Source organism: Mustela nigripes, chromosome 7 (assembly GCF_022355385.1).
Source record: "Mustela nigripes isolate SB6536 chromosome 7, MUSNIG.SB6536, whole genome shotgun sequence".
In the NCBI taxonomy this organism is placed as follows: Eukaryota; Metazoa; Chordata; class Mammalia; order Carnivora; family Mustelidae; genus Mustela; species Mustela nigripes.
Genome location: NC_081563.1, coordinates 137,216,228 through 137,240,417, shown reverse-complemented (window position 1 = coordinate 137,240,417; position 24,190 = coordinate 137,216,228). Strand labels below are relative to the sequence as shown.

The 24,190-nt window shown below is 47.7% G+C and overlaps 1 protein-coding gene and 1 long non-coding RNA gene across 6 annotated transcripts in view; one reads left to right on the top strand and one right to left on the bottom strand.

Annotated features, from left to right (window-relative positions):
• Positions 1-24,190, bottom strand: part of PHACTR3 (phosphatase and actin regulator 3) — a 219,699-nt gene that overhangs the window by 139,167 nt on the left and 56,342 nt on the right. The window lies entirely within an intron of this gene.
• LOC132022834 (uncharacterized) lies at positions 8,933-13,790 on the top strand. The gene is made up of 3 exons (XR_009405752.1): positions 8,933-9,052; positions 13,043-13,151; positions 13,687-13,790. It is a non-coding gene; the product is annotated as an uncharacterized LOC132022834 (long non-coding RNA).

The window sequence follows — 24,190 nt, the reverse complement described above, 5'->3', positions numbered from 1 at the left end:
TTTAGTTAATAAAGTTTTCATCTAACCTTGATTTCTCTGTTGCGTTCCTCTTCAACCAATACAGGATACACAACCAATAAAAATCTCCAGCTCTGCCATCTGGATATTTCTTAAATTGGCTTGCCTTCCCCAGGCGGAGGGATCTCCCAGCCCTTAAATATTTACCGACCCTGCGCTGTGATCTGGATCCATGATTCTGAGCGCGGCCTGACCAGCAGTGTAGCCCTGGAACGCATTACAGCTGCAAATTCTCACACTCCCCCCCACGAGGCCGGCAGAACCCTAAAACTCCGCAGGTGGGGCCTGCAGGCAGCGGTGCGACCAGCACCGTCCACCCCCACCTCCCCTACGGGAGACTCGGGACTCAGACCCTGAGAAGCACTGTCTCCTTCCTCTGGACTACCAGCTTGTAGAATGGTGGTCCCTCCAGTCAGTGCCAGAGCCGGGAGTGAGGGGTAGTGGAGGGCAGGGAAATTAGCATAAAATAAACCAAAGGGCGGGTTTTATTTTGTAGGTACCTTTTGAAGTTAGTTGGTAATTGGAATATCTGAACTTCCCACCTGCGTAATGACAGTGCAACACGCCCAGGCAAAGATGATGTCTGCCCCACGAAACCCAGACTGCAGAACACAGGAGCCTCTGCAGAAAGATGGGATTCAGCTGTGACATGTCAAATGATGTCAAGATGCAATGAAGAAAGGGAGCTAAAAATAGCACCACAAGGCTGAGCGCTAAGGGCTCCCGTCCCTCCACTCCAGGACCAGAAAGAAGCTGCCTCCAGCCACTCCTCAGGTCCCACAAGGCTCTAGGCAGGAGAGCTGCTCTGTCCCCGCTCCGTCCACATGTCAGCTGCCCACGACACCTCGGGTGCAGAGCTCGGGGCTCCCAGGGAGGCAGGAGTGAGCAGGTTGCTCCTGAGAAGGCTATTCTATGGTTTAAAAATAGAATGGTCTCGGCGTGCATGCATGATATCAGCAGTCACCGCACGAGCGAAGCTATTGCATTATGTAACAACGATGGGATTCAAAAAAAAAACCGCGGCGAGACACAGGTCGAGGGTCAATAATGCTGCTCCGCAACCACAGAGTTCCCAGGGAAGAACGATAGACACAATGTTTCTATCTCTTCCACCGCGACAGAGAGCTGGCAAGTGTCCTGCCACCACAGGGCGTGGCTCAGGAGGGGAGGTGACGGGTTCTCCAGAAACAGCGCATTTTCATACGGGCTTCTTGTTTTAGCTCTCGATAGCTTTCCCGATAAAAGCCGGGAAATGAAACAGCAGCCGGTGTGCAGAATGTCTCAGGGGCCGCGTCTGCTTCTGCTGAGGGGTGGCCCCTAAGTGACAGCTGAGATGACTCTGCGACAGTGTCCCTGCTCCTCTCTTCCCTCCAGCAGGCTACCCCTGATGATTTCTGAATGAACTTGGAGCATGGTGGTTTTTTGTTTTTTTGATGATCGGTTATTCTTAGAGTTTGGAAGCGGCTACCATCATTATGCATGTGCATAATTCTGTAATTCATCCCGGCAGAATTACACGCCCGGGGCTCTGCACCGCACAACTGCTAAATTACCATCTTTCCTCCCGGTGCGCCCCACCCCCCCACCCCACCCCCCCGCCCCTAGGAAGAAAGTGAACATTTCAGGGGAGGGGGCTGGGCACGCGGACCACAGCCCTCTCCCGACATCCTGGGAACTTCATTTCCCTCTGAGCATCATTTCCCTTGCAGCATCAGCAACACAGTGGGGGACCACCGGGAACCAGTTCTGCTTCCAGGAACTTCCCATGACCCATATTAACACTTGGAATCCGTTCCCTCATTTCCCTCTGTGGCCCCAACTCCAGAGAGCCAACCGCCCTTGCAAACTGTTCCTTTAGAAACCCAAACTCAGGAACGGTACTGAATGCAAAAATCACAGAAAAGCAAAATGCCTTCTCTTCCCCACCTCCACCCAGGGGCCAGCCCCCTGGAGCCCAAGGGACAGTGACTCTCAGGGCAGGGGGGGGGGGGGTTATTCCAGACACAAATGAAGGTTTCTATCTCCGCAGTTGGGAAACCTCCCCTCCTTTAGATTTTTACAAAGCCTGGCTTTCGCACAGAACCTTGTGCTGTCAAAATGCGCATCGAGGACAATCTATTATTTCCTGGAAATTTTCGTACAAGCTGGAGATGAAAAGGCATCCAGGTGGAATTTTTATTTTTAGCCCCGAAGTAATAGGGTCAAAATCACATTCACGTGGAAACAAAAGACCGGGGCTCTGTGGCAGATCCGGGGCTGCTGGCAAACGCTGGCTTGCTCACCAGAGGCTTGAAAAGGGCCCATCTGCAGGGAGAGGGGCAGCACCCATCCCTCCGCCCAGACTCCAGACTTGGACATTTGATTCAAGGGGGCAACAGCGCCCTTCCCCCCTGGCTAGCCCCGCTGCTGTGAACGTTTGCAAAGCCTCTGCCTTTAAGCGGCCTCCCCCCAGAATATGTCCACTTCTCTCCCTCCCCAGCGGTGTCTGGACGAATTCCACTTACCTTAGAGTCAAAGAAAGGTTCTGAATTACGGTCCTCATCCTCCCAGGAAACTCTGTCTCCCTGCGGGCTCCCGGATCCCTGCTCCCCAAACCTCCCTCGGAGGTAATGCTTGACAAAGAGCCCCCGCAGCCCTCAGGACTCGCTCACATCCCAAAGAACCCCCAACCCCCCAGCCCGGCACCACACTGCAATTGTCAGCAAGCTCCCGTCTGCCTTTTGGGGCTGAACACCATTATTATCCGTAAACATTTTTAAATATAGACGTTGCAGGAGTGCGGGTGTGGGGCGGGGGTGAGAAGGGCTGCTCAGGGCCAAGGGACTGGCTCAGGGGACCAAGCGGCATGCGCCAGCCCCCACCAAGCCCCTGCTCTGCTCAGTGCCACTGATTTGTCGCACAGTCAGGACGCTGCCCTGGCTGGAGCCGGGCAGAAATCGCCAAACTGAAGGCTTTAGTCTCCCATAAATAAACCCACTGTGCCAGCACCCCCTCCGGGCCTTAGGCAACCTCTCCCCTGAGTGTGGGGGTGCTCTCCCTCCCCCACTGCCCCAGCAGCGCACGCTGACCTTGGGGAGAATGCACCTCGGCCATCTGGAGCCGCAGCAGCCTCAGCCCGGGGAGGCTGCCTAGAGCCAAGCCCCGGGGACCACAGCAGAGAAAGGGACTCTGACCTGCGGCCTCGGGACAGAGACGCTGAAGGCAGACGCCTGATGAAGAGGGGGTCCGCTCAGTATGGCTGCCCGCTGAGGCCATACACTCCTCTGTTGCGGGCCCAGCCTGCGCACTGTCGTGGGATCTCTGGCGGCCCCCCTAGTCTCTCCCGGCTAGAAGCGAGAAGCCCCCCCCACCCCTGGCAGACAACCACAGTGTCTCCAGACATCCTGGAGGTCTCCTGGGGGCAGGGCTGCCCTACTGAGAACCGCTGTGCTGCAGAAAGGCAGGAGTGGGTCTGAATCAGGAACTGCATGACCGTGTGGACTTGGGATTCCACTCCTCTGAGCCTCAGTGTTCTCATCTGCGAAGTGGGTAGAACGGCCATGAAGAATGGAGCCCAGACCAGGGGCTGATTAATGGAGCTCTCACTCAGAGGGGCCCACACCCTTCCTGCTCAGGAGTGGGGCTGGGCTCTGCCTCCACACACTCCCCCACATGCCCTTCTGCTCACCCAACCGTGCAAGGGCACGGGCTCCCCAGTGCCATCATCACTCTACATACCTCAGCTCACTCAGGACCTGGGGAGGACACGGAGAAGTAGGGAGAGGGGGACCAGCAGGGGACGGAGGGCATTCCCAAGGGCAGGGCTCCCAGGAGACCCAGGAGACTCAAAACCGGCCCTTGGGTAAGCACACTAACCCCAAACATTTTTCATGCTTTTTCCCATGTCTGGGGTCTCTCTGGAAACCTCTAATTCCAGCAGCCAATGATAGGTTGCTCCTGCCTTTTAGAAAAGAGGGCTTGTCCTGCTAATGACACCTCTACCGGCTCCTGCCTGGGAGCCGGTGTGCACTGGCACTGCGGCTGGTAGCCCTCTCTGCCCTTTCCGGGGAAGGACAGTGGAGGACTAGAAGCACAGCCGATGGTGAGGACGGGGCCCTAAACGGGTAACGTCTGCTCACCTCCCGCTCAAGGCGTTTCTAGAAGCCGCACTGGGTTTCCAGGCACCTGGAACGGCGGAGTTCCTCGGCCACGTGGCCACGGGCCATGCAGAGTCCTGCAGCCCCACCCGGCCTCCCCCTCACACGCGGCAGTCCCAAGGGCAGGCACTTCGACGCTCCCTCTGTCCAGTGGGGAAACTGAGGCTCAGAGAGGCAGAGTGAGCTGCCACTCATTAGGAGGCGGCAGGGGAGGGCAGCAGGAACTACCTCTGTCTGACTCTGGGCCAGGGTGTGACCCTTGGCCGCTCTGAGGCACCAGCACCCCACTCAGGGAGAGGACAGCCACTGAGTCACAGTCCTGACTCAGAGCAGTCCCAAGGGAGCTCCAAGCAAGTCCAGATCCTGGGAAGGAGAATTCCAGGGGTGCCTTTCCTCCCCAGGCGCCCCCAAGCCGACTGAGCCCATGGGGCAGCCATGCCGAGCCCAGAACCGGCTGTGAGCAGGTACAAGAGAAGCGAGAGCCTTCTTCCCCGGCCGGTCCCCGCCACACGAGGTCGACCGTGGAAACTCAGCTCAGCACAGCGCCAGGCGCCTGGGGCACATTCAGCACCCCTGGGGGTAGCTCTCATGAGGACGGTCCGTCAGCAGATTCCTCCCGTCTGCATGTCAAGAGCCCATCTCTCTGCCCGGGACTTGCAACACCAGGTCTTCTGCTCCTCACAGGAGGGGTTCTGTCCCCATTCTCCAGAGGGGGAGCCTGAGACCCGGCTCAGCCAGGCGCAGGCGGACAGCATCCTGGACCCAGTCTTAGGACATCCCTGCCACTCTGACGCATAACTTGTGAGGACAAATGAAGTAGCGCAGTGCCAGAGAGACGCCCAGGAGCTCTGAGTTTATTGAACTCCATTTACCATATTGACTCGGATGTCGGGAGACAGGAGTCAAGTGCGTGCTCTCCCACCCCCAGGTACCCCACAATTCACTGCAACAGACACATCGATCTATTGGCAACTCTTCCCGGCGCCTCCCCCAGGATCTCCCATCACCTCCTCCCCAGCCCCACTGGTCACAGCCCAGACTAAGCCACGCTTAGCTGTCCCCGGGACAAACTTCCAGAATCCTCCTGGAGCGTGTGGGTCAGAGGACAGGCTTGGAGCAGGGCTGGTGGAAGAAGAGAGACAGTGGGTGGAGGGAAGGCCAGGAGCCCGATTCCAAATGGCGCGGGGTCCACGGGGAGGAGGGACCAGGCAGGCTGCTCACACGCCGTCGCGCTCCAGGTGCCGGGTCCAGGCAAGGTCTACTCGATGCTCACATCCCAGAAGGGTGCCCTCTCCTCTCCCTGATGTCTAGGTGACCCAACGGGCTCAGTGAAGGAGAGCAGGTTGCCTGAGGTCACCATTAACACGCACGGAGTGTTGGGTGCCCCAGCCAAGGACCGATCCCTCCCAGAGAGGCCGAACTCCGCCCCCTGACCCTGGGTACAGGCTATCTCATTAGCATCCCGATGTTAGAGATGGGAAACTGAGGCAGAAGCTCGGCAGCACACAGCGATGAAACAGAGTGGGCACAGGAAGCCAGGGCACTGTGACCGCGGAGCACAGCGTCTCAGTCCCCGCACCACGGACACGGAAGCCACATGGTCTCAGCGATGGGGCTGTCCCACGCGCTACACATCACCCAGCAGTCACCAGGGGCTTCACCCGGCCACCGCCAACACAGCTTCCCTTCCGGCTATGACAACCAAAAATGCCTGCAGACATTGCCAAAGCCACTCCCCCCACCCCCGCTGTAGACGTCAGAACACTGGGGTGTTAGGGACAGGGTGGTCCTTGCCTCTAGCCGAGGTCTGAGACCTCTTGTCACTGGAAAATGAAAAACAAAAGGAGCATCACTGGCTCCTGAACACAGCATCCTTCTGTCCACGCATGTCCACTTACGCAGCGGGCATTCCCCGGCAGACGACAGCAAGTGACCTCCAGCTGATTCCCTCCAGAATGTGGGCACTCATGAGGGCTAGGCCCACTGCTGAGCCTCGAGGTTTGCTCCTGCAGGAGGTCTGGAAGCTTTAGAGCTGCTGTCTGGAGGACCACATTCAGACCCGGAGCCACACGGTTGTGCCCAGGAGCCCCGGCTGAGTACTCAGGTAAGGAAAGGTGACCCGGGGCGAGTTCCGCACACAGGGGGTAGGCACAGGGCTGGTGCGGGTCCTGCCAGGAGGACACAGTCCACACTCAGCTGTCTTTTTCTGTCTTTTACTGACCAGCGCCTCCAAGCAGGACTTTCAGGCAAAGAAAACCAAACAGTGAACAAATCAGACAGAAACCTTGTCATTTGTGAAAGGGACAGTGCGGCAGCCCAGCACAGCCAGAGCCCTGGGGTTTTCAGGCCGAGCCAGGAAAGCCAGATGTTTGTGTGAGATCCTTCAACTTTTTTTCTTTCTTTCCTTTCTTTCAATTTTAATTCCAGTTAGTTAACTTACAGAATTACGTCAGCTTTAGGTGCACAGTACAGAGACTGAGCCCTTCCATCCATCACCGGCGCTCATCGCGACAAGGGCGCCCTTCATCCCCAACCCCCATTCCCGCCTCCCCCCTGGTGACCAGCAGTGTGTTCTGTTTCCTCGCTCGCCTTTTATTCCGCCTTTGCTCATACGCTTTGCTTCTTGAATTCCGCACATGAGTGAGATCATACAGTGTTTTGTCTTTCTCTGACTTCACTTAGCGTGATGCCCTCTGGATCCATCCATGTTGGTGCAAACGGCAAGCCTGTTTCTTTTTTATAGCTGCGTAATATTCCTTTTGTATATGGACCACATCTTCTTTATCTATCCTTTAATCAACGGACATTTGGGCTGCTGCCACATCTTGCCTATTCTAAAGAATGCTGAGATAAACATAGACGTGGATATATTGTCTCCAATTAGTTGTTTTCGTATTCTTTGGGTAAACACCCAGTAGTGGAAATACTGGGCCATAGGGCAATTCTACTTTGGAATTTTTGAGGCACCCCACGCTGTCTTCCCCAGTGGCTGCACCAGCCTGCATTCCCACCAACGGTGCACCAGGGTTCTCCTTTCTCCACACCCTCACCAAAACCTGCTGTTGTTTGCATTGTAAATTTTTGCCATTCTGACGGGTGGGAGGCGATAGCTCATTGTGGTCTTAATTTGCATTTCCCTGATGATGAGTGAGGAAGCCGTCTCCTTGTGCATCTACGGGCCATCTGGATGTCTTCTCTGGAGAAATGTCTGTTCATGTCTTCCACCCATTTCTAATTGGAGTATTTGGGGTCTCCCGGTTGTGTTTTTAAGTTCTTTATGTACTTTGGATGCTAACCCTTTATCAGATATGGCATTTGCCAACGTCTTCTCCCATTCAGGAGGTTGCCTTTTAGTTTTGTTGATGACTTCCTTCACCGTGCAGAGGTTTTTTATTGACGGAGTCCCAATAGTTTATTTCTACTTTTGTTTCCCTCGCCTCTGGGGACATGTCTAGAAAGATGCCTTCTATGGCTGATGTCAGACAGATGGCTGCGGGGCCCTCTTCTCAGACTCGTATGGATGTGTGGTTTCAGGTCGCACATTCAGGTGCTTAATCCATTTTGAATTTATGTTGGTGTGCGGTGTAACAAACTAGTTGTTTCATTCTTCCGCCTGCAGCCGCCCAGTTTTCCCAACACAGCTTGCTGAAGACACTGTCTTCTTCCCATTGCATATTCTTGCCTCCTTTGTTGAAGATTACCTGAGCCCATAATCATGGGTTCATTTCCGGGCTCTGTCTTCTGTTCCATCAGCCTCTGTTTCTCTTTTTGTGCCGGTACCGTCCTGTTTTATTTACCGCAGCTTCATAGTATATCTTGAAATCTGGGATTGTGATACTTCTAGTTCTGTTCTTCTTTGTTAAGATCGCTTTGGCTATTCAGGGTCTTTGTGGTTCCACACAAATGTTGCTTTGGGTTGTATGGACGTTTTAACAACATTGGTCCCTCCAGCCCACGATCAGGGAATAGTCTTCCGCTTGTTTGTCTCATCTTCAATTTCTTTCACTGGTGTTTCACACTCTTCAGGGTCAGGTTTTCACCTCCTTGGTTAAGTGAACTCGTACATATTTTGTTATTTTTTATGTAACTGTAAATGGGAATTTTTAACATTAATTTCTCTTTCTGCTACTTCGTTATCAGTATATAGAGATGCAGTGGATTTCTGTATATTGGAAAGCCCTCAACTTTTAAGTGTTTATTCAGTTCCACAAATGCATGTGCCCAGGCGCGCACGCTATGCACACACACACACACACACACACTTCACCAAACCAAGCAAGTCTATAGGCTAACCTTGGCCCATGGGCTTCCTGTTTGGAATCTTAGATTTCTATCTTCCTTTCCACCAGATTTAGAGAAAAACAGCACCGAGTCACCTCCCTGGGCTGCTTCTAGACTTGGTGGCTTCTGACCCAGGCTTAAGAGAGAAAGGAGAAAGCATGATAGCTTCAGGGAAAGTGTGATTCTACGTTTGACTTTTCCTGGCCAGGAAAATGGAGGCTTGTCCAGCATGGAGCTATGTCCCGGCCCTTATCATGAAACATATGGATGGCCAAATCTCCCTCTCGCCTGGGCCAAGGAAGCCACTTAAGGAAGGCCAAATATTCTGGGAATCTCTTCCAGTTGGCTCCTGTGATTTTTCCATGCTGGGAAGTGAAGCTAAAAGCAAGAGAAAGCTCAGAGTAAGCAGAAGGAGAACCACGTGGCTCTCCCTGGACCAAATGTTCTCTCTCCTGGACCAAGGGAGGAGCTGATGGGGAGAGGGGCAGCCCCTCAAGGTCACTCAGAGAGCACACCATACACCTCCAGCCTCCGCTTTGGGAGCAAACGTGTGAGACTGGGAAGAAGCGGGAGGACCAGCAGGGAGGCCGCGGCACTTGTCCAGGTACAAGGAGCAGGTGAGTCGGGCCAGGGAGGTGCAGGGAGATGGGAACAGCTGGCCACCGTCGGGAGGTAGTTTAGAGACAGAACCCACAAGACCGTCCAGTACGATGGACCCATAAACAGCTGATCGCGGTGGAAGATGGCGTGAACTACGGGCTATGGACACCCCGTGCCCCGTGCTGTTGAAGGTCAGCATGGGGTCCTGACCGCCAGCTGTCCGGGACAGAGACACAGAAAGGGCCGGCTCCTGCAAGTGTCCACCCTCCCCTCCTCTCTCCTGAGAAGGCCAAATGCAGAGAACACGGAGGCGGGGGGGGGGGGGGGCTGAGTCTACGTCGATGCCCTTCACCCCTGCAGGTGTGGAGGACCCTCGGGGCTAGACCACATGGGAGGCTGATTCACAGGGAGTGAGAAGGATTTTGCCACAAAATTCTGTCCCGTCTCCAGCCCTGGGAAGGCTCATCCGCCCGTCTTTGAACCTGACCCAGACCAAGCATGGGCTCTGCCCACACCCCTCCCCGGAGGGGGCCTTCCCTGACAACCACGTTGGAAACAGACCTGTCGCTCGCCTGGTCTCTGCCCAGCGTGGCTGATCCCGGCACTCCCCGCGCCGACCTATCACACAGCGGCTGTGCACTGGTCGCAGCCCATGCCCTCCCGCGTCAGCGAGCGGCTTGTCAAGTGCCCCGCAGAGCACTCAGAAGACAGAGGTGCTCCCTAAGTATTTGTTGAACAGATAAGGAGACGGACTAAGGAACCTTAAAGCAGAGACAAATACGCACGTGAGAATGCTGTGAAAGCCAGCAGAGGATGGAAAGCGAGTAGGAACGACTCAGACGTTTGTCGCTGACGAATGAATGAGCAAAATGCGGTCCATCCCTACCGAGGAACATTAGCTACAGAAAGGAATGAAACTCTGAACACACTACAATAGGGAAGACCCCAGAATCATTACGTGGAACAGGAGCCGGTGAGAATCACCACACACAGCGTGATCCTGTTCATACAGAACGTCCAGAGAAGGCAAATCTGCAGAAATAGAAAGCAGACTGGAGACTGTTGGGGGCTGGAAAAGGGGGCGTGGGAGTGATTCCTAATGGGCTCAGGGATTCCTTTTGGGGGGGCACGGTGTGTCCTAAACCTGATTATGGTGCTGGTTTCACAACTCTGTGAATTGGGAAAACCACTCAATAGTATGCTTTCAATGGGTCAATTTCATGGTATGCGGTGTAGACCATATTTCAATAAAGTTGCCACCAAAGAAAAAGGGAAGAAAGAAAAAAGAAAGAGAATGTTGGGGCGCACCTGGGTGGCGCCGTCAGTTGAGCCTCTCACTCTTGATTTCAGCTCGAGTCACGATCCCAGGGTCCTGACATCCCGCCCCACCGGACGGAGCCTGCTTGAGATTCTCTCTCTCGCTCTGCCCCTCCCCAGCCCACTCCCCAGCTTGGAGGACATGCAGGACATTAAAAAAAAAAAAAAAAAAAAAATAAAAAAAAAATTATTAAAAAAAAAAAGAAAGAAAGAAAATTTCCAAGGCAGCTCATCTATGAGTCAGATGCTCCCAATCTGGAAGCCACATCCTGAGTATTAATAGGGCAATAAGGAAAGCATCCCTAATTACTTTGCATCCCCAGGTGATCGGTAATTAACCCCATCTTCAGCTGCTAAAAAGACAAAGTGTGTGAGACCCAGAATGCCAAGACATCTCACAGCCTCGCGTGCTGTCATCACTGGCTTTGACTGAACGCCCCTCCGGGCAAGGGTGCTCCGAGAGCGCTCCCCGCAGGCCTCGCGGCTGGAGCCTTCGTCCTCGGTTCACAGAGGCTCAGAGAGGTTGAGCGGCCAGGCTGAGCACGCAGACACCTCGGGAGCAGGTCCTTTTCATCCGCCTCTGCACGTGAGCCGCAGCCGACGGCCTTCTCCCCCTTGAAGGCCGTCCCTCCCTTCTCTCAGGCCGCGGTGTTGGAGCCACAGCGAACAGAATTCATCTTTGCGATTCTCGGCTTCCACCACCCCACATCCCCACTATTGTTGTCCAACACCCCCCCCCGCCGCCCGAAGCTCAGGGCCTGCAGCTCTACCGGTCCCCATCTCTGTCCATCATCAGCTGCGCTGGCCATGCCCCAAGGTTCCGGGAGCCCAGCCACTGTCTTCTGTCTCCTCCCAGCCATCGCCCACGTGAGGACCAGTCCAGGCCCCAGCATCAGGAGTCCTTGCCGTTCCAACACCGGCGCCACCTCCAATCACCATGACCATGGCCAACACGGAGACGGCCTCCCCCAGATCTGCCCCTCAACTGAAAACATGAAGCCCCTTCGCCTCAGACCCCCGTCCTTCCATCCACAGAGCCCTTGGGCCACACGGGCTCTCTCTCCTGCCTTTAGCCCCTCAGCCAGCTCCTCCCAAGTGTTACTTCCATCCAGCTCAACCGGAGCCCCCCACAGTCAACCTGTCCGACCGGCACCCGAGGTTCAGTACCCCCGCGCCCTCCACCACAACCTCCCTGACCCACCATCTGCTTTTTCTCATTTCTGCCCCCAGGCACACCGCTTAAAAGCTGCTAGAGGAAAACCACAATGCCATGCTCCCCGAAAAACTCATTTTATTTGACTTCAGCTGGACATTGAGCACCTTCAGAGTTCTCCACCCTCCCCCAGGTGATTTCCCATCCCATTTTCCAGTCCTCTTGGGGCAGTGAAACCACACCCCTTTGTGCACTGCTGAGATTGCAGAAGTCAGTGTGGCCCCGCACAGAGGCAACCCTGCATTATTTTTCAAGAGGCATCAAACACTGAATTTCCTAGATTCATGTCTCACATTCTACCCTGGACACAACAATCCTAAATACAGAGAACCCTCCCTGCAGGAAGATTTTACCATTTTATGAGCCGCCACACTGAAGACTCCGAAGCATTGAAAATATCCAGCAGGAGGAGGACCAGGTGAGTAAATTTCACTTCAGTGGGGACGCTGCTCGAACAGCCTATGCCAGCATTTTGGCAATGAAACTTCAACTTAGACTTCAAATAAATTCTTATTTGACAACCAAATAAAATAAGACAAAGCGAACCAGGTGCAAAATAAGTGGATTGTGGCCTCAGGGCAGAGGTTGAGAGCAAGCCTGAAATGCATGCATCAGGGCAGACAGCGTGAAAGTGGCTGGGGGCACCAGCTCCAGCCAGAATTGCGTACTTAGTGGGAGGACATTCGCTCTTGTCTCATGAACATAAGGGCAAAGGCTTCATGACAGGCTCAGAGGCTGGGAGCTGACTTGTGAAAGCTGCCATCCACACGGTCGGCCGAGAAGGTCTGGTACTTCCAGCGAGGGCCGGAGGTAAGACTCGAATCAAGATCTTAGCAATCCTGGGATGTACAAGAAGCTGGGCGAGCAGCCCTTTGGCCTTGGCTGGGGTTGAGGAATGGATAAACGCATGGTCATGTGACTTCTGCCACCAACAAGCAGCCAGCTCCCCGGGGCTGGAGGAAGGACATTCCGAAGTTGAGGATGGGAGCTGCGGGTCCAGGCTGACGCCGATGGACAGCGAGGCTGGGTCTGCTCCTGGGTCCCAGACTAGCTCGGTCAGGCAGCTGGGCCAGGAAAGGACTACAAGATGAGGAGGAGGAGGGTTGGGGGCAGGGTCATCGGGAGGTGGAGGGCAGGCAGGGCTGTAAAGGTGAGCTGGCTGCTTGAGTTTGACTCTGGAGGCAGAGGTCTTCTGTGTGATGCAAGGACCAAGGGTAGGGCCGTGTAGGCAGGCTGCGAAGGAAGCCAGCCAACCACTGGGCTTCTCAGATCCATCAGATTAAAGGTTCTTGGTCCCTGCTCCGTTTGTGGATTTTTCACTTCCTTGCCCTCTTTCCGTGGGAGAAGCTTATTGTTTTTCTTATATTTTGCTTCTTACTTCTCCATCAAGCACCCATTTCCCAGGCTGCTAAATAAAATATACCTTCATAAGTAAGACTCTGCAATTAAGTGGGATTCTTTTCTCCTACGTGTTCAGGAAAGGAGGAAGAGTCACAAGAAACCCGGCGCTTGTCAATAATGGACATTGAGGAGTAACACGGATGCATGAACCAGCATCACACAATCACGGACACCCTCCTATTCAGGTATTTGGTAAAAAATAAATAGAATCCTCTTTGGTTAAAAAAAAATCCTTTTTGGTAAAAAATTTAAAAATAGAATCCTTTTAGGTGAAAAAAAAAATCCTCAGACATAATTCCTCCATTAAAGGTAAAAACAAAACAAAAACCAGGCCAGTCCTCTTGTCCAGCACTTCCTAGCATTATATGGTTCCTTCCATGGCCCTATCCCTATTTTTGTCCCCACTGCACAAAGGAAGCAACTTAAGCTCAGAGGAGCTCAGGTGCACACAGGTAGACAGAGGCAGAGCTGGTCGGTGCTGAGGGGTCAGCCGCTCCCCTGCCATGCACCAGGGGACTTGCACTGGGTGAGGTCTTGGTGGTCATCACACTATTTCAAGTGTATAATCTTCACTGCACTGAGCCTACGTCCACGCAGCAGTTTACAGAACAGCACACTAAATGAGGGAGAACAGAAAGGGCTTCCGTGTAGAATCAACAAAACAAAAGGTCAACCCGAGGTGCACCGAGATGCTCACTTCACCTGGTCATTCACCCACAGCCACGTCAACGGTCCACGTGCATTCCTGGCTCAGCTACCCTGCCGTCTTCATGCTGGTGTCGGTCCATCCTCAGCCAGAAAGCCCTTCATGGCTCCTCCTCCAGCAGTCCCCCCAGTGTCATGTCTACTGGGAACCTCAGAACGAGACATCCTGCTCAGCCTACCACAGGTCCTTTGCATGTACAGTTCTCTTGCCTCAACGCTGTCCTGGTCCTTCTTTCATCTCCCGCCTGTCCCTCCTCATCTGGGGAATGTTGTTTCTCCTGGGCGGGGGGTGTCTCAGGGGAAAGGCTGTTTTCTGGGGAAACCACCTCTGTCCCCACTGCCACCCCGGGCTGGGCCACGTCTCCCTGCTAGCTGTCCCACCATATCCTGAGCTTCTTCACATATTCCCGTGTGTAACTGCTTGTTCACTGTCCATCTCTCTTCTAGAATGCAGGGCTCTTTAGGGTAGAACTGTCTTCTGTTTACCCCCATGACCCCACTGCCTTGCACGGAATCTAGTACCTAGTAGAGGTACAACAGATAGAAGCGGAGACAATGAATGCACAAACAAACGAACGAATGAACGAACAGCCACAAACGCACACAGAAAGACCCTGGAGCGCGGTGGTGTCCTCTGCGGCACCGAGCACAATATGCCTCCATGATTCCCTTTTGCAGGGGTCAAGAGAAGCGGACCCCACCTGAAGCGATCCAACCAGAAGACGAGGGTCCTGCAGCAAGCAAAAGGCCGCTTGTGGTCACCTTGTGGAAGAAGGAAGCCAGGGCAGATTTGTTCTGCACCATCTACCTGCTGAAGCCAGTCATGCAAACAGGTCAGATTTCCATCTGATTAGACATCCTGAAAACTCCCACTGAGAGGCAGGGCTGTCACTCCATGGCCGGTCAGGGGAGCCAAGACCACCAGCACGTAGGAAATAACGTGTATGGGCCTCTTTGGCCATGGAACACCCTACGGATGGCCAAGCCAGACACGTTTCCAACATAGCTAAGAAGATTTGGCGAACACGTTCCCTGACACAGGATGCAGGCGTGGGGGCCAAAGAACCAAGTCCTGAAACAAGGATGCCGGCGATGACCCAGGGACTGTCACGGTGGGAATGGCGACTTGGGCTTGTCCTTACTATAGGGAATGACTTTGGAATCACACACCACACATAGCAACAAAAGAACAGCCCAGCTGGAAAAGACCGGTTTCTCTGGCTCAAACATCCTTAACTCTGAGCAAAGTCACAGTACCTGGGTGAGGTTGGCAGATTAGGCCCTCAGCCCTGAGCCCAATTTTCCCACACGACTGGGGAGTGAGAGGCTCTGGAAAACCTGGGCAATCCATTGTCCACTTGAAATGTCTGAGATCTGACATTAGGAAGACAAGAATCACAGTGTAAAGAGACGTCGTCAAACAGACCCTTAGGCTGCCACTTTCTCTTCCTTGTCCATCCGAATTTTGGAAGAGTAAAGGATGTCAGTAAGACAAATAAAAAATATCCTCCAGAGATGAAGTCATGATCCTCCAAATTCCCTCCTCTATAATTTTCTCGAACAAAGCAATGACTATTGTAGCATTTGTTTATTTTTAATTGACTAAGAGATGTTTCTTAAAACAACTCACTTTCTGGCTCTCCAAGAGACCGATGCCCTTACTGTGTATACACAGTGTTTACATATGACTAACATGAGTATGAAATTCAGAAAATGGAAATGAGTGATAGAAGATATTATTTAAGGAGTCTGGCAGCTGACGACTCTCAGCCCTGACAGCACAATGACAGAATAGGAGGAAGGAGAGACTCAATGATATTTTAGTGAATTTCTGATAGCCAGATAACAGAGCAGAATATGAAGAAGCCTGGCCACTGAGTGAGTTTTTACCCACTCCAACTCCTTCCCACAGATAAAGCAAGAAAACAAAAAGATTCCTGTAATGGGTGGAGCCTTCCCCATTGAAAGGCAGAAGTCCCCTGAAAGTGGGGGGCTGAGGAGGGAACTCCAGAGAAATACATCCCGGAAATTCCAATCTTGAGTTGTTGAAGCCTAAGGGTATGGGAATGTGTGTGACAGGGAACCCCATCAAGGCATCACGGGCCTTCATTAAGTGTAAGACCTTTGGAGTCTCCATACAATAATTCTGTGACCCCTACTTCTGCTAGCTAAGCTATGACAAGTCTCAGAAGGCTTGTAGCTCATAGGTAAAGCACTAGAAAACATAGTGCTCAGAGCTGAGTTAAGCATTTGCAGCTGGAAGTGAAACCAATCAAAATAAGGCTCCAAGAGAGTTAAATTACAAACAAGTTTGACTTGGGGCTCCAATTTTGATAGCCTGAAAGAAGAGGGATGTACTGTTATTGATACAAAATGTCTGATGTGTAGTAAAAAGTAAGGTGTGTGAAGAACCAAGAAAATTTGGTGCATGATCATTAGAGGAAACCAACAATAGAAGAAGAACCTAAAATAGTTCAGCTATTAAAATAATCAGATAGGGATTTTAAAATAACTATGAAAAAAATTCCAAAGACTACTGTGTGAAAAGTAGTAATATGCCTGAAGAGATGGAGAATTGAAACACACATAAGCTAAGAGAAAAATCCAAATGGAAATGCCAAAATGAAAAATACAATATCAGAAATAAGGGCTTCATTAGATAGGCTTAATGGCAGACTAGGCAATGCAATGGAAATTTATCAGTGAATGTGAAGACAGGTATAAAAAGCCAGTAGCAACAAGATATACTGTAGATCAGATAGTTCATCAGAAAAAGAGCTAAGAAGAGCCATCTTAGCCAAAAATTGGCATCGAAAATAATTTTGCAAAGGGGGGGCTAAATTTAATTGGATCAGACTGTAGAGGAATATAACCCCCAGGGCCTTGACAAAAATAATAGAGTAATCATCTGGCAATAGTGGAGTCCAACAGTTTGAGGAGGCAAGCAGATTAAGAAAGAAATTAGGGGGTAGGCCAGCCACTGAAGAGAGACCTGCTAAAACCACTGTCATCTCAGGGTGCCTATGCACACCCTGAAGGCTGCATCCTTTGAGAAGAAACTCCAAGGGCTGTGGGGAGAAACAAACACCAAAAGAGCCTGTCAAAGTCACAAAACATAAACAAACAACAAACCCAAGGGAAAAGGAAACCAATATCCAGAGTCCCTAAGGTCTCATATCTAAAATATCTAATTAAAAAAATACCAGATGTATAAACAAACAGGAAAATAAGACCAATACATTGAAAAAGAGCAGAAATGGAAACAGCTTATGAAAGAGGCCAGATGTTAGACTTAGCTGATAAAGATTTCAAAACAGCTTTAAAAAGGTCCAAAGAACTAAAGGAAATTACTCTTAAAGAGGAAATGGGAGGTTTAATGTCAATGTCTTATTTTTTTAAAAGAGAATGTCAATAAAGAGAAATTATTTAAAAGAATCAAATGGAAACTCTGCAAGAGAAAGTTAAAATAATGAAAACAAAAAAATTACCAGAGGGGATCAACAGGTGCTTTGAAATTGCAGAAAAAAAAATTGTCAAACCTGAAAATGACATTATTCCATCTGAAGAACAGAAAAAAAAGAATAAAGAAAAAAAAAAAAAAAAGAAGCTCAAGAATTTGGAGTCAACAGGAAGTGCAACAAGATATGCAAAACAGGAGTACCAGAATCAGAGGACAGTGAAAGGGGACAGAAGAAATACTGGAAGAAAAAACAGCTGAAACTTCCCAAATTTGATTTTAAAAACTAATTTCTATATCTAGGACACTCAATAAACTCCAAGAAGGACAAATACACATATACCTACAACCAGATACTAGTGTTGAAAGATAGACAAAGAATACCTTCAAAGTAGCAAGGTAAAAATGACAAGGGCCGTATGAGACAACCCCATGAAGATTAACGGCTGACTTCTCATCAGAAATAATGGGGGCCTTGGGCCAGAAGGCACTGGGATGACAGTAGACTTTCCAACAGTGGAAGGAGACACCACTGTATACCACAAATCTTATATCCAACAAAACTACCTTTCAAACTTAAAGTGAATGAAAGACATTTCCAGATAAATAAACTAGAGGATTCACTGCTAGCAGACCTGCCTTATAAGAAATGCTATGAAAGATTTTCAGGCTGAAAGTGACACTAGACAGTGATTCAAATCTACATACCAAAAACAAACAAACAAAAAACCACAGTAAATATGATTATGTAATCCTAAGAGACAGCATGAATGCATATTTCTTCTGCTTTCTTCTGTTAACTGGTTTTAAAGAGCAATCACATAAAACAGCACACACACACTCACACACACGTACACGTACACACATGAATTATTGGGTCCACAACTACTAGAAATGTAATGTGTTTTACAATAATGATACAAAGGAAGTATGTGGGACAAAGCTGAATGAGGGTAAGGAAATCACACCAGATGGTGACTTGAGTCCACAGGAACAAATGAAGAGAACTAGAAATAGTAAACAGAAAGATTAATATAAAAAACAATACTCTCTTAGCTTCTTTAAAAGACATAATTTCATATGAAGTAATTATTGTAACATTATAGGAGTTGGAACATGTAACATGTAATATGTATAGTAATTACAACATAAAAAGAGAGAAGGGAATAGAGTTATATAAGAGTAATGTTTCTATATCTGACTGAAATTAAATCAGTATAAATCATCTGAAATGTTAGCATGCATATAGTAAGCCCTAGAACAAACACTAAGAAAGTAAGTTTAAAAAGCCACTAAGAGAACTACTACACTAAAAAGTTTTCACTAATGCAAAATAAAGCAGTAAATGGGGATATGAAAACAAAAAAGATAGGAGATATAGAAAACAGAGATGCAAATCCACTGTGTCGATAACATTAAATCCATTATATGGATTAGACAGTTCAACAAAAGGCAGAGACTGTCAGACAACAAGAAATCAGATCTGGTACACTGTCTACAAGAACATATTTTTTTTCAATTTATGGGAAAGAGATTGGAAGAGGCAGAGCAGAGGGAGAGGGAGAAGCAGACACCATGCTGAGTGTGGAACCTGACCCTGAGATCATGACCTGAGCAGAAACCAAGAGTTGGACACTTCACCGACTGAACTATCCATGAACCCCTACAAGAACATACTTGAGATTCAAAGATATAACAGGTTAAACACAAAAGAATGGGAAAAGAAATATCTTGCAAAGAGCAACCATTAAAAAGCTGGAGAATGTTACTAATATCAGACAAAATAACAATGTTACTGGAGACAGAGAGACATTTTATAAAGATATAATAGTCAATCCTCAGGACTGCATAACAATTACAGACATATGTACCTAACAACAGAGCTCCAGAGCACACAAAACAAAAATTAATAGAGTAAAAGGGGAAACATATAACTTTATACCAATAGTTGGAGATGTCAAGAGCCCACTTTCAGTCATGAACAGGACATCCAGGCAGCAGCTCAAGAAGGGACAGAAGAACCAAACAGCACCATAGACCAACTGTAGCATCTACAATATGACCAACACCTACAGATCACTCCACCCAGCAACCCCAGAATAGACATCCTTCTCAAGTGCACTCAGAGCATTCTCTAGGGCAGGCCATGTGTTAAATCATAAACCAAACCTCAATAAATTTAAAAGGATGTAAATCATAAAAAGTGTGACTTCTGATCACATGGAATGAAATTAGAAATCCTTAATAGAAATTTGAAGAATTCATAAAAATGTGGAAATTAAACTATATGCTCCTAAATAACCCATGAGTCAAAGAAGAAACCACAGAAAAATCAGAAAGTACATCAAAATGAATAAAAGTGAGGAAAGAGCAAGCCAAAATGTATGGGACACAGCTAAAGAAATGCATAAAGGGAAGGTTATAGCAACAAAGTGCTTATTTTAGAAGAAAAATCTCAAAACAATAACCTAAGGCTCCAGCTGAAGACAGCAGAAAAAGAAGCATAAACTGAACCTAATGCAAACAAAAGGAAGTAATAGAGGAAGATTCATGCACAAACCAATGAAATAAAGAAGAGAAAAGAACAGAGAAAATCAGCAAAACCAAGATGTGGTTCTTGGACAGACCAAAGAAGATTTACAAATCCTTAGCTGGACTGCTGAAGAAAAAAAAGAGAGAAGACTCAAATTTCTAAAAGAAGGAATCTAAGAGTAGACTTCACTACCAGCCCTGCAGAAATAAAAAGAATGAGGATGGAATACTATGAATTATTGCACATCAATAAATCAGACAATTCAGGAGAGAGGGTCAAATTTCTTGGAAGTCACAAATGACCAACCATATGATGATATGAAAAACCATTAACATATACACTTTAAATGTGTGGATTGTATGATATGCGAAACTCAATAAAGCTGTTTTGTAAAAATTAAACTAAAAAAAAATCATAACGAGTGCCAATTCCTATTCACCTGAATGACAGAATTAAAATGATAGACAATACCCAGTTCTGCAAAGAGTGTGAAGCCACTGGAATTCATACCACTTAGAACTATTTAACTTCCTTGTAACATTACTCATATACCTACTCTACATTATAGCAATTTCACGTCTTGTAAATTTATCCAAGAGTTATAAAAACATACATCCACAAAAAGAATTGTACAAGAATGTTCACAAGCAGCTTTATGTACATCAGCCAAAAACTGGAAACCACACAAATGTCCATCAACAGAAGAATAGACAAATTATGGGATATTTATATAAGGAAGTACTACTCAACAATAAAAAAGGAACAAACCAATTATATATATAAACACACACACACAATATGGAAGAATTTCTAAAACATTATGTTTAGTGGAAGAAGCCAGACACATGCACAGATGCATCCTGTAGGACTCAACGCCATTTGTGTGATAATCTATGGTGAGATCTTCAGAAAATCACTGCTTCTGTGAGTAAAGATGGAATTGAAGGGAGGAAGAAACTAGGAAAATTTCTGGAGTGATGGATTTCTTCCACATCTTGTTCCAGAAGGTGATTAACTTCTTAACGTGTTCCTTTCGCCCCAATTTTTCCTGCAAGCTGGTAGTAAGGTCTAGAAGCTTGATCATATTCAGGGTTGAATTTTTTAGGCAAGAATCCATTCCAGACGGTGATGTGTGTTTCCAGTTGTGTATTGGGAGGACTAGCAGGTGCGGTTGTCCTACTCTGAGAGGGGTGAAAAAGATCAGTTGATCCAAGTTATATCTGCAAGATTCATCCATTATACAATTCCCCATAGATGGATACCAACATTGTTAAGACCCAGGGATGACACCCGCCTAGATTTGTTATTTCACCATGATTGTCAAATGGTAATTTCCAAGTTGTATCTTTCCTTCTGCATTGATTGATTAGAAATTATCTCTAAAGGAAAACATTCCAGCACCAACTACTTGGTTACCCCAAAATATAAGTCAAACAGGAAGACAGAAATGAGTGACTCTCCCTCCTTATCTAGGAGCTGGCAGAATAAGGAGCTGGTGCCCTGGCAGCATAGAGTGGTGACCAATTGCTTTTTGAAGTATCATTCTGGAAGGCATAGATTTTTATAATTTTGAAATGTTTCAATCAATTCTGGTCACTATTTTGTTTGACATGCAAGTATGTCAACTTAACCAGTAGAAAACCATTCCACTATATCCTGCTACCTTTCTACGGGAAATGGTATTTAGCAACCAAACTGTGGGCCGGAAGGAGTGTTCACTGCCATGGGGTTACTACTGCTTCTAACCCTCTTTGGCATGCAGGGTATGACGGAGATAGTTGGAAGAGCAAAGAATGCAATGGAGGCATCTGGATGTTTCCAATTCAAAGTTAAGAGGATAGGACTTCAGGTAAAAATACTCTTCCTCACCTCTGTTCTATCATGCTAAGAACCTTGATTCCTAACATTAACACATCACTTATTTGCTTTCTCTAAAATTATTCCTATAATAATTTCAAAGTAACAACATCAACATCATAGCTAATGAGACTAATGAATGCTATTCATGATCTCTTCGTGTTTCTATATACATATGTATCTTTATACCTCACGACAGATGGACAATTAAAACACTGGGTTTTAAAGTCACTTGAAGGCATTACTTTCTCTGAGGCGAAGCCACCGCCTGGGTACAGAGCTAGGTTCAATGATTATATATCTTTCTGTTTTTTCCCCTTTTTTAACATAATGTTTTCAATATGGAAAGTATTGGCATGTTTCAAATCTCCAAGTTCAACCACCAAGTGCACTCACGGATGCCTTGCTTCTGCACCTCTGCCCTTCGCCCTGTAGGTTTCCTCTCCTACATGCAGCCCTGTTTCTTCAGTTTTGCTTTATACTTTTGGGGTTCCTTTTGGACAATCTAAGCATACAAACACACATGTGCATGCACACACACACGCATGCACACATATGTGGACATCCACATGCACACATCTCCTCCCTTTTAACACAAAATATAGTATACTCGAAACACTGCTCTATACCCTGATTCTTCTCCCACTCAAGCACATACCCGAGCATCACTCCCCACTGGCATAAAGGGCACCCTCCCTTCTCTGGAGAGCCACCCAACACTCCACCGTGGGGATATACATTGTTTAGCCAACCAGTCCACTATTTGGTAATATGTGGGTTGTTTCCAACATCTTGCTATAACAAATAATGACAAAATGAATAGTCTTGCATATGTGCTATTTTATATTTTGCCAAGATATTCTGGGATAGATTCCTAGAAGTGGGATTAATGGCTCAAAGGGTAACTGTATATGTCATTCTGCTAAACATAGCCAAATTTCCTTCCATAAGGTTGACAGGGCTGGTTTGTGATGGTATCTAACATAGTTTAGTTTTTCTAACTCATATATTTTTATATATTTTTATTAATTAACACTGGCAGGATATTCTGACAACCAACAACAGTTCATAATTTTCTACATACTTCAGTGACATGACTGATTCTAGTTTCCAATATAAAGGATTCTACTACTTTAAAAAATGCACTCTGAATGTGCTAATTGCTTTTGAATAATACACAGGTAACAGAAAATAAACACAGGGGCATCCAGTAGCCAGAAATAGCAAATATTAACATCTTGACATAATTGCTTAAAATGGGTTTTCTTTGGGGGCACCTGGGTGTCTCAGTCAGTTAAACATCTGCCTTTGGCTCAGGTCATGATCTCAGAGTCCTGGGAGCGAGCCCCGTGTTGGGTTCACTTCTCCATGGCGAATCTCCTTCTCCCTCTGCCTCTTGACCTCACTTGTGCTCACTGTCTCTCTCTCAAATATATGGATGGAATTTTTTTTTTAAGTGGGTGCTTTTTTTCATTTTTGTTTTTTGTTTTTTTAGGAGAAACAGGTATTTCAGGTGGCGTTGAAGCCCCTGGGGTAAGCGTGGGAGTCCAAAGTATCACCTGATCCTGCCACCGCCAGGCAGTGACCGTCACGGTGGGCGTGTGGATCCTCACTGCCGTGATTTCTCATTCCTCTGTTGTGGTCCCTCCCGTTTTTTCCTCTACTGAGTCCATGCTGGGATGAACAGCCTTGGATATCTCTTCTGCTACTCAGGGACGCGATCTTCTCCAGGGTCATTGCTGGGGTGGTATTTTGAACTCAAGGAGACAGGTTGTAATGCTCTTCAAAGTGTTCAGACCCATGTATGCTAACATCCACAGGCCTTAAAGTTCCCGTTTCTCCAAATTCGCCAACACTTCCCATTGTTACATGCTTTTATTTTTGCCAGTAGGACGAGTGTAAATAGCATCTCGTTTTCATTTGCATTGAATGAGATAACATTTTAAAACAACAGTATCTTTCTTTAATGGGAAAGCTTACTTTCAGTTGGCTTTTTAAAATTAATTTTTATCCCCACAGGCACGATCAGCATAATGCAAAAGACAGAAAACAGCTTCATATACATTATTTCTCTTCACTAAGAACTTAGAGTCTTTATATCGGCAACCCTTTATGTAAACCTTAGATATGTGTAGATACAAAAGGCATATACTTTATTAATTTTAGAGGAAACCCAAGCATAAGCAAATGCATTTGGAATCTCCCCTGATTTGCATTTTATTTGATGGTTCTCCTGATGTTTAACTATTTCTTTGTTTTGTTTCACAGCAGAAACAGATTTCTAAGAACCTGTCTTAGAAAATATGAATAAAAAACTCTCTACATTTTATATTATGAACAGTATACTGTACCCAAAGCCTGGTATTACATTCTTTATAGTTTGATTTGTTTTATGCTCACTTGCCAAAAGGAAATCCTTCCTAGGTCCCTTTCTATCTGGTTGTCTACCCATAAAAATTAAACGTGTGCACATCTATAAATTATTCATCTATATTCTGACAGAGGTAGCAAATTTACCTTTTGACCTGCAGGGAAATAATACGTAGGAATGTACCACTTGACTTTTCACACTGAAAATATTGGAAACCTACCAGTTATTAAGTGTGCAATAAGACCTCTAAAATAACTCAAATAAGTCAGACAAAAGCTAATCTATAAAAGCATATCCCCAC